The sequence below is a fragment of the Felis catus genome, chromosome C2, assembly GCF_018350175.1.
Source record: "Felis catus isolate Fca126 chromosome C2, F.catus_Fca126_mat1.0, whole genome shotgun sequence".
Lineage (NCBI taxonomy): Eukaryota > Metazoa > Chordata > Mammalia > Carnivora > Felidae > Felis > Felis catus.
In genome coordinates, this window is record NC_058376.1 from 34,985,176 (window position 1) to 34,999,890 (window position 14,715).

General features: G+C 35.3%; 1 long non-coding RNA gene across 3 annotated transcripts in view; it reads left to right on the top strand.

The window, feature by feature from the left end:
- The window catches only part of LOC102901880, a 222,595-nt gene that overhangs the window by 174,106 nt on the left and 33,774 nt on the right, over nucleotides 1-14,715 (top strand). The window contains exons 8-9 of one of the 3 annotated variants that reach the window (XR_006584934.1): nucleotides 6,583-6,628; nucleotides 11,032-12,801. This is a non-coding gene — a long non-coding RNA (uncharacterized LOC102901880). Of the gene's footprint in view, nucleotides 1-6,582; nucleotides 8,595-11,031; nucleotides 12,802-14,715 lie in introns of those variants that run through there. The other 2 variants (XR_006584933.1, XR_006584932.1) reach the window with 2 other exon arrangements.

Sequence of the window (14,715 nt, forward strand, 5' to 3'; positions counted from 1 at the left end):
CTCAGTTTTTTTTACCCCTAATTTTTCCCCTCTTGGGTTTGTTATGTAAATACGTGGATTCCAAGTTCTCTGCATTTCCTTTGAGTTTATCTGAAGTCCTGATTTAATACTATAATGTTATTGTCACTAGATATGAAGAGTTATTAGACTTACTTTGGAAATATGCATCCTTTGAGTGCCTTCCTTAAATATTCTAGAAAATTATTTTTTAAATTATTTTGGCTGGTTATGATTTGTCAAGATAAAATAGGCTACAATTGGAGAAATATACTGCCATATTTCTAATTTTAATAATGCAGAAAATCATATGTTTTAGGAGATTTGATTTAGTGCTTCTTGAAAAGGTTAATATTAAATGATACATTTTGATTTTGTTACCCCATTGGTTAGATAAAATTACTATTTTTTTTACATTGAATACATTCGTGTAAATGTGCCATCAAATAGCTAATAAGGTATAAAGAAATCATTTAGCCTTTCTTCAGAAAGATATCTAAGCTGGTGAACTATAAAATTTTGAGTTCTTCTGAGTGTCACTTGGAATTCCGGGGGATGTCTCTCTTTTGAATTCAGAAATCATAAATTGAATATCTTGATATACTTGAGCAAGCGGGAAATGAGCACTGCTTTGCAATTGACTCATAGATGTGATCCTAAGCAGGAGGGCAAGGATGAAGAGGGTAAGAATGAATAATAAATGTATTTGAAAATGAGATTTAACATGTAGAGAGTACCAAAATTTTTCCAGTACTCTAAAGATACAGTTGTTTTTTTTTCTTTTACTGGGCTTCCTAGAACAGAGTTTGTGACTGATAAATTATTTCATTCATATTAATTATTATAATATCTTAAAACAAAAATAAATACTTTAGAACTATTTATTGTAATAATATGCTCAAACAGCTTTATATTTTGCAAATCTCATGTAGAAAACCATATTTCCCCCAAGACTGTCTTCCACTGATATTTGTAGTTAATATATTTTAAAATTTTTCATAGAAATTTACTTTGTTAACTTGACATTGGGGTTAAGTTATTTTAATTGCAAACAAGTGAAAATGAAATCAGAAGTGTGCTTTATGGAGTGGAAAATTTCCTTACAACTTCAGCTTCTTTTTTTCCTTTCATTTTTTTTCTTTAAGAATTCTGAAGAATTCCAGCCTCCCTACTGTTGCTTCTTACATAGATTCATGTTGAATATGTATTTCCCAGCATCTAGAGATGCTGATTCAGTGTAGTTGGTGACAGGTGTCTCAATGACAAAGGCAGGAGGCCTTTAAAATCTCCAGTTTGGGAGTGTCAGGATGGGTATGACATAGGCCCATGCTGACAATCTAAAATGAAGGCTCTTGGCATAATTGCTTTTCATTCAAAAGTTAAGAAATGCAGCTGCGTCCTCTTCACCTCCAATTCTTGCAATCTCTATGCATGGAATGGAGAACTGCCTCCTTCATTTCTGAATTTCTGTTCCCTCCTTCTTTAAAGTAACGGAAGATCAATGAACTTAGTGCTATTCTGGTTCTTACTAAACTTAGCCCGGCCAAAATAATCCATTTAGCTGGAAAATAATCTAATATAAAGAGAAAGACTCTGTGTTCTTATTTATAAAAGAGTGAGTATCTCTTTTCCTTTCAGTGACAGGGGCACACAGGCAGGCAGCACAACCCCAGCCAAAACAGAAAAAGAAAGGAGAAAGCAATACCTCTCTCCAGAAATGACTCACAATATTTATTCAGATGACAGGAGGAATAAAGTAGTTGAAGTTTTATAGGAATCTATTAACTTTTGTGCATGAATGGTGGGTTAATTGAACTATAAGAATATGCTCATCCATGAATTGGTCTTAGCCCTGTTAGGCAAACTGTGTGGGTAAACACACATATGTTAATCATTTTTTAAAATAAACCTGATTTAAGATAAAACAATAGTCTGCCATGGGTTGAAAATGAAGGTATAATCAATGTCATTCTATATTTCTTCACATTGATTAATTACTTACATATTTTCTGCCTGAATTTAACCATGCATATATACAACTCTTTAGGATTTGGTAAGGGAGCTTTTGTCACGGTGGCTTCCTACACAGTACTTTGAGTTGTTGAATAAAGGCTCTCCATAAATGAACATCATTATAACCTCAGGGCTTCTAGATAATTTCAATCGGTTTTACAATCTACAGCTGGGGAGTGTAAAAGGAGACACCAATGGCCATAGGAACAGCCTTGACAATTGTCAGCTTACCGTACACCCAGTGCAGTACCTCTGAATTTGATCACTGTCAAGAACAAATCATAGGTAAATGGATACCAATTCTGATAATGAAGCAAACTGAAATGGCCCAAGACCTTCTTACTAAATTTAAAGGAAAGCAGCATCTGAACCAAATAGCTATTGCCCAGCCAACATTTTTCTTTTTGATTACACTATATAGTAGGGTGGAAAGACAGGTAGTTTTAGGAATGTGTTGAAGCTAGCAGCGAGGTTAGCATACAAATTCATAACAAAGCAAAAAATATCCTCATGTGGGAATCTGAGGAATAAAACATGAGATAATTAAAGGTATATAACTATTTAAGTCACCATTATCATCAACAACCCGTGGGTGGGTTCAAATTACTAGCTTCTCCTGAAAGAAAAGCTCTTACCTTTGAGCAGCACATTATGTTTTGTGTTATATGAAGCAAAAACTCCAGTGTAATTCTTGAATGTTATTTTCAGGTGGTTTCTTTCCTTCCTTTCTTCCTTTCCCTTTTTCTTTCTTTCTTTCCTTCTTTCTTTCCTTCTTTCTTTCTTTCTTTCTTTCTTTCTTTCTTTCTTTCTTTCTTTCTTTCTTTCTTTCTTTCTTTCTCCTTCCTTCCTTCCTTCCTTCCTTCCTTCCTTCCTTCCTTCCTTCCTTCCTTCCTTCCTTCCTTCTTTCCTTCCTTCCTTCCTTCTTTCCTTCCTTCCTTCCTCCTCTCCTCTCCTCTCCTCTCCTCTCCTCTCCTCTCCTCTCCTCTCCTCTTCTCTCCTCCCCTCTCCTTTCCTTCCTTTTTAAATTATTTTATTTGTGGTTCATAGATATGATATCTTAAGTATTAGGACATGTGATTATGAAAAACCTGCAGATGGAACTGTTTATTTAAGTAGTATATACAGATTTTGATAAAGTAAATCCAGAAAAATAATATTGTTCGTGACCTAAAATGATTCTTGAAAAGGCCTTTGAAGATTTAGTGTAAGCTCTCCTCTTGGTAAATATATTATCCTGTTTAAAGATAGTGAAACTCTTGGGGTGACTGGGTGGCTCAGTTGGTTAAGCGGCTGACTCGGTTTCGGCTTAGGTCATGATCTCATGGCTTTGTGGGTTCGAACCCTCCATGGGGCTCTGTGCTGACAGTGGGAAGCCTACTTGAGATTCTCCCTCTCTCCCTCTCTCTCTCTGCCTCTCCCCCACTTGCTCTGTCTCTGTTTCTTTCAAAATAAATAAATAAACTTTAATTTAAAAAAGGATAGTGAAACTCTTAATTTGCTTTCATTAAGATGTAATATCATTCAAAATGAACTAAGCCATAGGTTGCTTAATTAGTTAACTCAAGGCTACTGTATGTTTCAGACAGCAGGTCTACAGGTTCTCCTCTTCCCTGTGTTTTTCCCATATTCCTCAAAGTGTTGATCCCTTTGGACTGTGACATTTGAGGAATGCTTTTGTACCCTGTGTTTTATCAGTGTACCAGCTGTGGAGTGATTAGTGGATCACTTTAGGACATTACATACTAATTGCTAAAATGATTAAGGCTCTTTCCTCTCCTGTACTCAATCCCTTAACCCATCATTTTCCACTTTTACAATTTAAGTGCAGAGTATAGAAATTGTGATTCACTAACATGCTCATTTAGCTGAAGATAAAATTTTGTTTCTGAGATAATCTGCATTAGTTTTCCCTGATTTCTTGATTCCGAAATGGCAAATCATCACTCTTGGCCAAATGGATGGAAAGAGAAGGAAAAGGGGGAAAGAGGGGGTGAGATTTGCTAATTGTGGGACTGACTTGGGGCTAATCTATTTCACCTAGAACTGCACTGAAATCTAAGCACATGAAGACCTTGCTGGCTTTCTGCTCCATGAAGGATAAACTTCACAGTACCTGAACACTAAGTAACATTCCAGACAGATGGAGACAAGACAATTACGTATTTTTAAAAAACTATTTGAAAGTCCATTTTGTTGCAAACAGTCTTTTTGCACAGAACCTTTTCAGAATCTGAATATCAGTGTGTATGTAACAATCCTCATAATATCATATTCATCTCCAGAGATAAGAAAATACTACCACATTCTTGAGAGCTAAAAGAAAATTCTGACTGATAAAATGGCTAAATAGGGCTTGATAACAATTTATTTCTGACCTTTTTATGCCTTCTGTTCTTAATGATTTTCTGTCATTTCTGTCTAGTCCAGACTTGAAACTCAGTCTCAGAGGTACTTAGCTTTATGTTGCCACTTAGCTTTCAACTTCCATTTTCAGCACAGAAAGGTAAATCAGTAATTGTCACTTTGGCTTCTCAAGGTTTGTCAGGCACCCGAATGGGATTATGACATAGATCTGAAGGGTATTTCATATGACTTTGATTTTAATTTTGATGTAATCATAGAAATGTCTTAGGACTTCAGGAACTTAATCATCCTGTTAGCCTTACCTCTTCCTTTGCTTGGGTGTTTGGCTCACACTGCTTTGGTCTTTTCTGTCCCCTGACCTGTGGAGAGGTGATCAAAAAAAATAAAAAGAAATCCAGGGACATCTTCAATGAGATGTCTCCTTAGCTGACAATCATCTCTTTCTCAATGCCTTCTCTTTCTTTTGTCTTCTTTTCCATTTCTTTGGTAATTTGTTTCAAGGGAGATACCATTCTCTAGTTTGGCTCTCAGTGGAACAGTTGTAGAGCTGGAGAAACCACCCTCTGAGAAGTTGGTGCTTTGTCCTTTGCTTCAAGATATTTTTGAGTCTGATGTTTTTTTTTTTTTTTTTCTTTTTTTTAATCAGTTGGAACCCAGAATAAGACTGCAATCTATCTAGAGATCTTCTTTGGAAGAGGGGATAAATGGGAAAAAGGAGTCTCAAAGAAATGGTCTGTGGAGAATTTCTGTCTTGAGAAGTTAAAAACCTGTTTTGTATGCATTTATCCAGACATATTTGTCTACAGATCTGTGGATATAGATTGGGGTGTGTGTGTGTGTGTGTGTGTGTGTGTGTGTGTGTGCGCACGCACATGTGTGGATTAACCCAAACTTCACTTATAGAAAGAAACTGAATTCAAACTGGCTTAAACCAGGAAGTGTTTAAGGATGACTGGACTCAGAAACCCCAGCAGTTTGCTAATTATTTCTTGTTCTGTCTTCTTCGCCCTCCCCCTTTTTTCTCTTCTGGCTTGCCTCTGCATCTATGTGTTGCCCTTATTTTCTCCTGCCAAAGATTATCTCTCTACATATGATGGGAAAGGTGGCTAGTGGCAGCCCCAATCCAGAAAAAAAAGGTATTTCCCCCCTAGAATTCATAAAATATCTTATGAGAAAGTATTCCAATTAGGTTGGAAAGGTATTCCAACCAGTAGTAGTGACTGACTGTCCTACTGTATTGGATGGGAGAAGGACAACTCACAAAAAGAAGATCGGTGTCTTGCTACCAGAAATAGGGGTATAAGAAAGCATGTTAGGAAAGCCATATTAATTAGAATATAGATTTATGATATTGCTACATATATAGCAAACCAAACAATCAGCATACTTAAAGGGATTGATTATTTATTTATTTATTTACTTACTTATTTGTAAAACTTATCATATATGAACATATGATATTATCTAGCTTTTTGCCTGTAATGTATTTGGTAGTTATATTTTATGGCCTAGATATGAGAAAATTGAACTGATTCTTATTAACATCTTTACTCAAATACAGAAAACACATTTTATTGAATATGTCCTATAGATAGAAAATGGTTCCAGGAGCTACCTTTTACTTTTTTTCCTAACAAGTAATAAGCACACTTTGCATTTTCATGGTGGTTTCATATCTATAATTTTAAGAATTCTCAAACAGATATTTTTATTTTTTTTAAAGAGGCATGAAGAGGTTAGGCAACTTGTTTATGATCACCCATGCTAAGTTTTACCATGTTTTTAAACAGCTGTTCATAAAAAAATTCGTATGAGATTTCAAAAATATATATATTTAACTTCATATTATAGATAATAGAAAAGTACCTTAAGATTACTGTCCTGAGCAATGATTGCCCTTGAGTCTTATTTCTAGACCTCATCGATACATTGTTAACACTTAGATCAATAAACAATTATTGTTCTTTGTGAGATGCTGAGAGTAGATTTGGAGAGTTTGTAGGTAAAAGGCATACTTTACCAGGGCTGTCAAATGTCAAACTGACAACTAAAATGTATTATCTGTCTATCTATCTATCTATCTATCTATCAATCAATCATCTATCTATCATCTATCTATTATCTATATCTGTGAGTCCAGAAAGATCTGTATGTATCTATCAACCAAGTCATATAAAATACATTTGAATTTTTTTTTTCTTTCTACAGATTTCCACAGGGAGCAGGGCTGATATTACTGGCTCAGCGCCTCATGGTGAGTTACAGTTATAATGGGGACAGCAGGCTTCTATAACTCTGTTTAATAGAAAGCAGGGTACCAGCAGAGATTTTCTAACTCTGCATTTAAAATCCCCCCAATAGCTATTATTACTTCTTAAAACCATTTGAGCATTAGTGCCAAATCAAGTGGAATAGTTTCATTTAAATAATTTAAGGGGCTGACTGATATTCTCACATTGACCATAATAAATAATATTATTAATTTCAAGAGAGAGAGAAGGATCAGAATATTGTGATTTTGGTTTTCTTTCAACTGAAAAGTATTTTGAAAAGGATTAAAGGAACAGATTTTCCTCCTCTGAGTTTGACTCCCTGTGTATCCCACCTCTGGTCCTTTCATAGAAACCCCCACCCATTGTGTTTAGCCCCATTTACCTGCCCCTGCAGGGAGGCGTCCTGTGGAGGGAAGTTTTAGTCTTCTGTGGAACAAGCTTATTGATCAGCAGGGTTTGCTCACTCAAGTGTAAGGACATTCTGATTCTTTTCCCTTGGGTTTTCTTTTCCTTCCTAAGAAAACTCTATGAAGAATTCTTTCACCCCTCTTATTGTGTTTCCAGTCAATCTTTCATTTGATATGATGTGAAAAAAAATAAGCAAAAAAAAAAAAAACACATCTTAAGACTTATCTCCAAGTAAAAAACTGTCTACCTACAGTAGCTACTCTCCTTTGTTTACATTCTCTGTATTTTCTCTGTGTATTATCCCAGGTAGTCATCATAACTCCATTTTTAAGACTGAAATATTGAGTATTTTTTTAATCGCTTCTGTGCTGCCAATAAATATTTAAATACCACTATGTTTCTCAATATTCCGATCATAAAAATTATTTGAAAGTACACATTTCTAATTTTCTCCTTGAAATTTGGATTTAGGATATCTAGGGTAGGGCTTGGAATCAGTAATTGTAGTATTTCCAGGTGATTTAAGTATTGGAAATACTGAATTATCTCCTAAGTCTGACAATTTAAAGACAATTACATCTCTTGATGTTCCAAAATGAATATCAGCATTAGTTATTTCATTTCTTCTTCCTAGTATTTTGGGCTTCACATTTCCTGAAACTACTGCTTTCATTTCCATTGAATCCTTTCATTTTAGAACTGAAGTTGCCTCTGCTCAGCTCTAGTCTTCTTTGAGGTGAAATTTGAGGGTCTTTGGTCACTTGTGATAGACTAGAGGAGAGGAGAAAGAGCTAAAAGGAAAATTACTATGATATGGCTGATCTAGCTCTAACGATGAGGACCAACCAGGAAGTAACACGCTTTGATAAATGTGTAATGAAAAATTTACTTGCAGAGGAAACAAGGCTGGAGATGGCTGGGAGCCAAGAACATCTGTGTTCCTGGTATCCCAAATGTGTGGAAGTAGCAGATGTAACTGAATATATAATAGAAACCCTGGCGCAATTCCTAATAAAGTGGAAGAGACCTCTGGATATTACAGAAAGCTTTCCAAAACCTCCCAAAATGAAAAATGCTGGGGAACTCCTAAGTAATATTATTAACTATCTTTAGGAGAGATATTATTAAAGTGGCTCAAAACAATGAATATGGCTTATTTACACAAGACAAAGGGAAGTTACCCACTGAACACAACTGATAACACAACTCAGGAAATATATTGTGTGTAAATATAATAATGAAATTATGTTTAGCATACATATAGGAGGTGAAGTATAAGATACGTCACACATCATCTTTGCTTTAATAGTTCTTCATGCTTTTTATAGGCTCAGCTAATACTTCTAAGAATGACTGGACTGAGGAGGAATGAGATATTAAGAAAATAGAATAAAATATAAAGTGCAGACTAGGAAAAGACAGAATATAGCAGCTGCTGTTTTGCTTAGTCCATTACATAAAGAAAATTTATTTTATTTATTTTTTATTTTTAACTTAAATTTTTTTTAATGTTTATTTCTTTTTGAGAGAGAGAGAGAGAGAGAGAGAGAGAGAGAGAGAGAGAGAGGGAGAGGATAAACAGTGGAGGGACAGAGAGAGACAGAGACACAGAATCCGAAGCAGACTCCAGGCTCTGAGCTGTCAGCACAGAGCCCAATATGGGACTTGAACTCACAACCTATGAGATCACGATCTGAGTGAATTCAGTCACTTAACCCACTGAGCCACCCAGGTGCCCTGATAAAATTTATTTTAAAGCTCTTATTAAAAAAGTATCTGGGTAGGCCACAGTAGTTGGCACACTTTTAGTATTATATATGTGGTTAGAGTGGATACACAACACCTTTTTCTTTACTACTTTTTAGCTAGGATTGACTGTGTGACACAATTCTGATTAACGAAATGTAAATGGAATTATGTTGGGTCAGTTTTTTTTTCTTGATAAAAGTAGATAGATCTGGCTGGAAGGCCTCTTGATCCTTCCTTCTTCCTGCTTACAATGTGGACATGATGCTAAAGATACAGCAGCCATACTGTGATTATGAGGTGACAACCATAAGGATGAAAGTGGGCCATGTAAACAAGACAAGGTGCAAGGACCTATATCAATACCCCAGTGGCTACTGTGCCAACACTGGACTGCTATCTCTATATTTTTGGTTATGTGAGACAAAAAAAACTAATTTGTTTATGCTACACTTGGTTGGGATTTCTTATACTTGCTGCTCAACCCGTTCCTAATGGATGTGGTAGTTACAAATTATTAGGACTGTCAACATTGTACAAAATTTTAAATTAAGTTGTCAGTATCCTTAGCCTCACTTTTCTACATAATTTCGTCAGAATCACTACTGGTCAGTGCTACCTGTCTTCAATGAACAATCAATTATTTAGGTCTCAAGTATCCTCATCTGCTCTATCCATTATATTTTCTTATTTAAAAAAATTTTCTTTTAATGTTTAATTTTTGAGAGAGAGAGTGAGACAGAGCGTGAGCCAGAGAGAGGGAGACACAGAATTGGAAGACACAGAATTGGAAGCAGGCTCCAGGCTCTGAGCTATCAGCACAGAGCCTGACGCGGGGCTCGAAACACAAACTGTGAGAACATAACCTGAGACGAAGTTGGATGCCCAACCGACTGAGCCACCCAGGTGCCCCCCCCATTATATTTTCTTATTAAGAGTTACTAAAATATGTTATATTTAATTTAATATATATTTATCATTGATATATATACATATATATGTACATATGTACATATATATGTACACACACACACACACACACACACATACATATATATGGGTGGCTCATATCAGTTAAGCGTCTGACTTCAGCTCAGGCCATGATGTCACACTCTGTGAGTTCGAGCCCCATGTAGGCCTCTGTGCTGACAGCTCAGAGCCTGGAGCCTGCTTCAGATTCTGTGTCTCCCCCTCTCTCTGCCCCTCCCCTGCTCATGATCTGCCTCTCTCTGTCTCAAAAATAAAGAAAAACATTTAAAAAATTAAAAAAAAAAGAAAATGTGATCTCAATTTAAAACACCCTGCATGTGCATTATATGACATGAAAACTTTGTCAAAAATGGGAGTGTTAATTGTGGAGTTTTGGACATAAGCTAGAAATGGGAGAATTCCAGCAGTGAGTGGAGGGTGAGAAGGAAAAAGTCTTAAGTAACTTCTATCACATTCTGTTAAGACTAATGCTGAATAAAACTTCTTACCTGGTTTAGATGGCTTAGCTATATTAAATGTTTATTTTATGTGCCTTTGTCATCAATCCTAAATTTCTTTTCTTGCCATTATATTGGGACCCACATCAAATTTGTTTAAAATGATTATTATACTATAATATTTCCTTCATTCACATGCTTAGAGAAGTCACCAAATTCCCTAAATATAACTAGATCAGATTATTGGTTGAACTTACATGGTTACAAGTATGACTGAGTAAAAGAAGAAAAGAAGGTGAGTGGAAATTTTGTGGCCTGCCATGCCACTGAAGGACAGTTCTGCAAAGCTGTTGGGGACTTCTTCAGACAAAGTTGGCTGTCAGAAGAATCTCTCAGGTAAGAGGCTGTGTCAGTATTTCCATCATGCTTAGTTACTGCTCTGAGCAGTCTATGGAAAACATTTGCCTCAGTACAAATACAGTGATGGATTTCAGAACTCAGCAGCTGTGGTTCTTGGGTTATTTATACTCCTATAGATGGAAGTTGGAAAGTTACATTCTCATGGCTACCAGAATAGGCTGTAAAATATCAACTTCTAGGGAAAATCACTTAAGAATTTTTTCTTAGAATTTTGAAAAAAACAGTCTAAGGTAATTAATTACTACAGAATAATATATCTTTCAAAATAAATACTCATAATGGTAAACAAGACCTTTAAGAAAGTGAAAGATCTTTCAAATCAATTGCTTTCTCCACAATATCTTCATTTCATTTTCTTCTTTTAAAATCACTTCTGATTTTAGGCAAAACTACTTTCGAGAAGATAGGAAAGAAGAATATCTCAAGTTGTGATGATTTACTCTAGAAAAATATGTATAATATTTATTAAACACTTATTGAACAACTTCTATATATATTTGGTATTTTTATATTTGATAAGGATATAGCACTGAACAGAAAAAAAACACAAAATATCTCTACTGTGGAGTTTATGTTCCTTATGTTGATCAAAGAATGGCTAGGTCATTGTCAGAATGGGCTATGCATGTAATTTCCAAACTTCAGTGTGCAATAGAATCACCTGGAGGACATGTTAAGACACAAATTACTGAGCTCTATTCCCCGAGTTTCTGATCTAGTCAATAAATGTAGAATAGAGCCAACTCACACTACTGTCAAGGTCCCAGGATATGAAAATGAATGAATGTAATATTTGGTGAACATTACTTCTTCTGCCACAAGTATGAAAGGTAGAGAGGGAAGAAAAAATTTGAATAATTATTAATAGGTATAAATATAGGCAAAGCTACTTGGTCAGGCAATTCAGATATCGTTAACATCAACTCAAATGAAGATATGGAAGACATGTATTTCAATGTTGTGGATAACATATAATTAGGAAAAATAATTAAGATTTTAATTAACATCTGAAATTATATACCAAAACCAAAGGACAAAAATCACTACAAGTCATGCATTCATTTAAAAAAAAACATCAAATATAGGATTCAAAATGTATTCATTTACTCATTTAACAACTAATTGTTAATAACTAGTATGTGCCAAATATGAATTTGTGTCAGGGATACAGTCATTATTTATTTCCCCTCTGAATTTACTGAGACATTATTGACATACAGCATATATAAATGTAAGGTATAAAATATGATGATTTGATACACATATATATCATGAAATGATTATCACAATAAGATTGGTTAATTCCATTCCTTCACATAATTACATGTTTTGTGTGTGTGTGGTGACAAAATTCTTTTGCAGTAAATTTAAGATTTATTCTCTTAACAATTTCAAGTATATAATAAATACGGTATTGTTAATTATAGTCACATTAGGTCCCTAGACCATATTCATATGACAGCTATAAGTTTACACTCTTGACCAATGTTTCCCTTGTTTCCCCATCCCCCCAACCACAGGCAACCCAATTCTATTCTCTATAAGTTTGGCATTTTAGTTTTCAAATATAAATAAAAACATACAGAGTTTGTCTTTCTCTGTCTGACTTATTTCACGTAGCATGATACACTCTAGGTTCATCCATGTTGTTGCAAATGGCAAGATCTCATTCTTTCTCATAGTCAAATAGTGTTCCATAAAGTGTTCTTTATTATCTATAAAGAAATAAACACACACACACACACATATGTATGTGTATATACACACATACACACACCACTTACAGTAGTGTGAGTTGGCTGTGTGCATATATCTTCTGTGTGCATATATCTTCTGGAATCACTGTTTTTGTTTGAATAAATACCCAGTAGTGAAATTACTGGATATGGTAATTCTATTTTTAATTTCTTGAGGAACCTCTATGCTATCTTCCACAGTGGTTGCACCAGCTTGCATTCCCACCAATAGTACATGGGTATTACTTTATCTTACACATCCTCATCAATACTTGTGTTTTCTTGTCTGTTTGATCTAGCCATTCTGACAGATGTGAGGCGATATGTCATTATGATTTACATTCCCCTATTAGTGATACTGAGCATCTTTCATGTGTTTGTTGGTCATCTGTATGTCTTTTTTGGAAAAAAAATGTTCTCCGCTCATTTTTATTTTTTTTAAGTTTATTTATTTATTTTGAGAGAGAGAAACAGAGAGAGACAGAGAGAGAGCATGCGTGAGTGGGGTAGGGGCAGAAAGGGAGTGAGAGAATCCCTATCAGGCTCTGTGCCTGCTATCAGCGTCTGCTATGGGGCTCTATCCCACAAATTGTGAGATCATGACCTGAGCCGAAACCAATGCTGAGCCAGAAGTCTAATGCTGACTGAGCCACCCAGGCCCTTTTCTGATCAGTTTTAATTAGATAATTAGTATTATTATTTTGTGTTGAGTTGTATCAGTTTTATATATATATATATTTTGGGTGTTAACCCTTATTGGATATATCATTGGCAAATATCTGCTTCCATTCAGTACGTTGCCTTTTTGTTTTATTGTTGGTTTCTTTTACCATGCAAAAGGTTTATTTTGGTGTGTCCTAATAGTATATTTTTACTTTTGTTTCTCTTGCCTCAGAAGATATATCTAGAAAAATGTTGCAAAGGCGAATATCAAGAAAATGACTGCCTATGTTTTCTTTTTTTAATTTTTAATGTTGATTTACTTTTGAGAAAGAGAGAACAAGAGTAGGGGAAGAGCAGAGAGAGAGGGAGACAGAGGATCTGAAGTGGGCTCTGTGCTGACAGCAGGGAGCATTACATGGGGCTCAGTTCCATAAACCATGAGATGATGACCTGAGCCAAAGTCAGACTGAGCCACCCAGGTGCCCCTATGTTTTATTCTAGGAGTTTTCTCACACTTAGGTCTTTAAACAATTTGAGTTTATTTTTGTATATGGTATAAGCAAGTGGTCCAGATTCATTCTTTTGCATGCAGTTGTCTAGATTTTTTTAGCACAGTTTATTGAAGATACTGTCTCTTCCCCATTGCATATTCTTGCCTCCTTTGTCATAGATTAATTGACCATATAAGCATGGGCTTATTTCTGGGCTCTCTATTCTGTTCTGCTTATCTATGTGTCTATTTTTGTGCCAGTACCAGACTTTTTGATTACTACAGCTGTGTAGTATATCTTAAAATCTGGGATTATGGTACCTCCAACTTTGTCTTCTTTCTCAAAATTGCTTGGCTATTTGGGGTCTTTTTTAATTATATACAAATGTTATTATTATTTATATTTGTATTATTATACAAATATTGCCTTTGCCTCATGATGGGACATTTCCATGTTCCATCCTTTGTGTGCTTCTTTGGAAAAATGTCTCTTTGGTCCCCGGGCCATTTTTAAAATCATATTGTTTATTTAATTATTTATTTTTTGCTATTGAGTTGTAGGAGTTTTTTTTTTTTTTTTTTTTAATATATGTATTTTGGATATTAACCCCTTTAGATAGATGGTTTGCAAATATTTTATTCCGGTCTGTAGGTTGCCTTTTCTTTTTTTTTTTTTTTAATTTTTTTTTCAACGTTTTTTATTTATTTTTTTTGGGACAGAGAGAGACAGAGCATGAACGGGGGAGGGGCAGAGAGAGAGAGAGGGAGACACAGAATCGGAAACAGGCTCCAGGCTCGGAGCCATCAGCCCAGAGCCTGACGTGGGGCTCAAACTCACGAGCGCGAGATCGTGACCTGGCTGAAGTCGGACGCTTAACCGACTGCGCCACCCAGGCGCCCCTGTAGGTTGCCTTTTCAATTTGCTGATTGTTTCTTCTTCTCTGCTGAAGCTTTTTTAGTTTGATGTATTCCCACTTGTTTATTTTGCTTTTGTTGGTTGCACTTTGGGTGTCACATCTAAAAACATAATTCCCAAGACCAATGTCAAGGGACTTTTTTCCTATGTTATCTTCTAGCAGTTTGCAGTTTTGAGGCTTACATGTAAGTATTTAGTTCCTTTTGAGTTGATTTTTGTGAATGGTACAGGTAGAAAATAAATTTTATTATTTTGCATATGT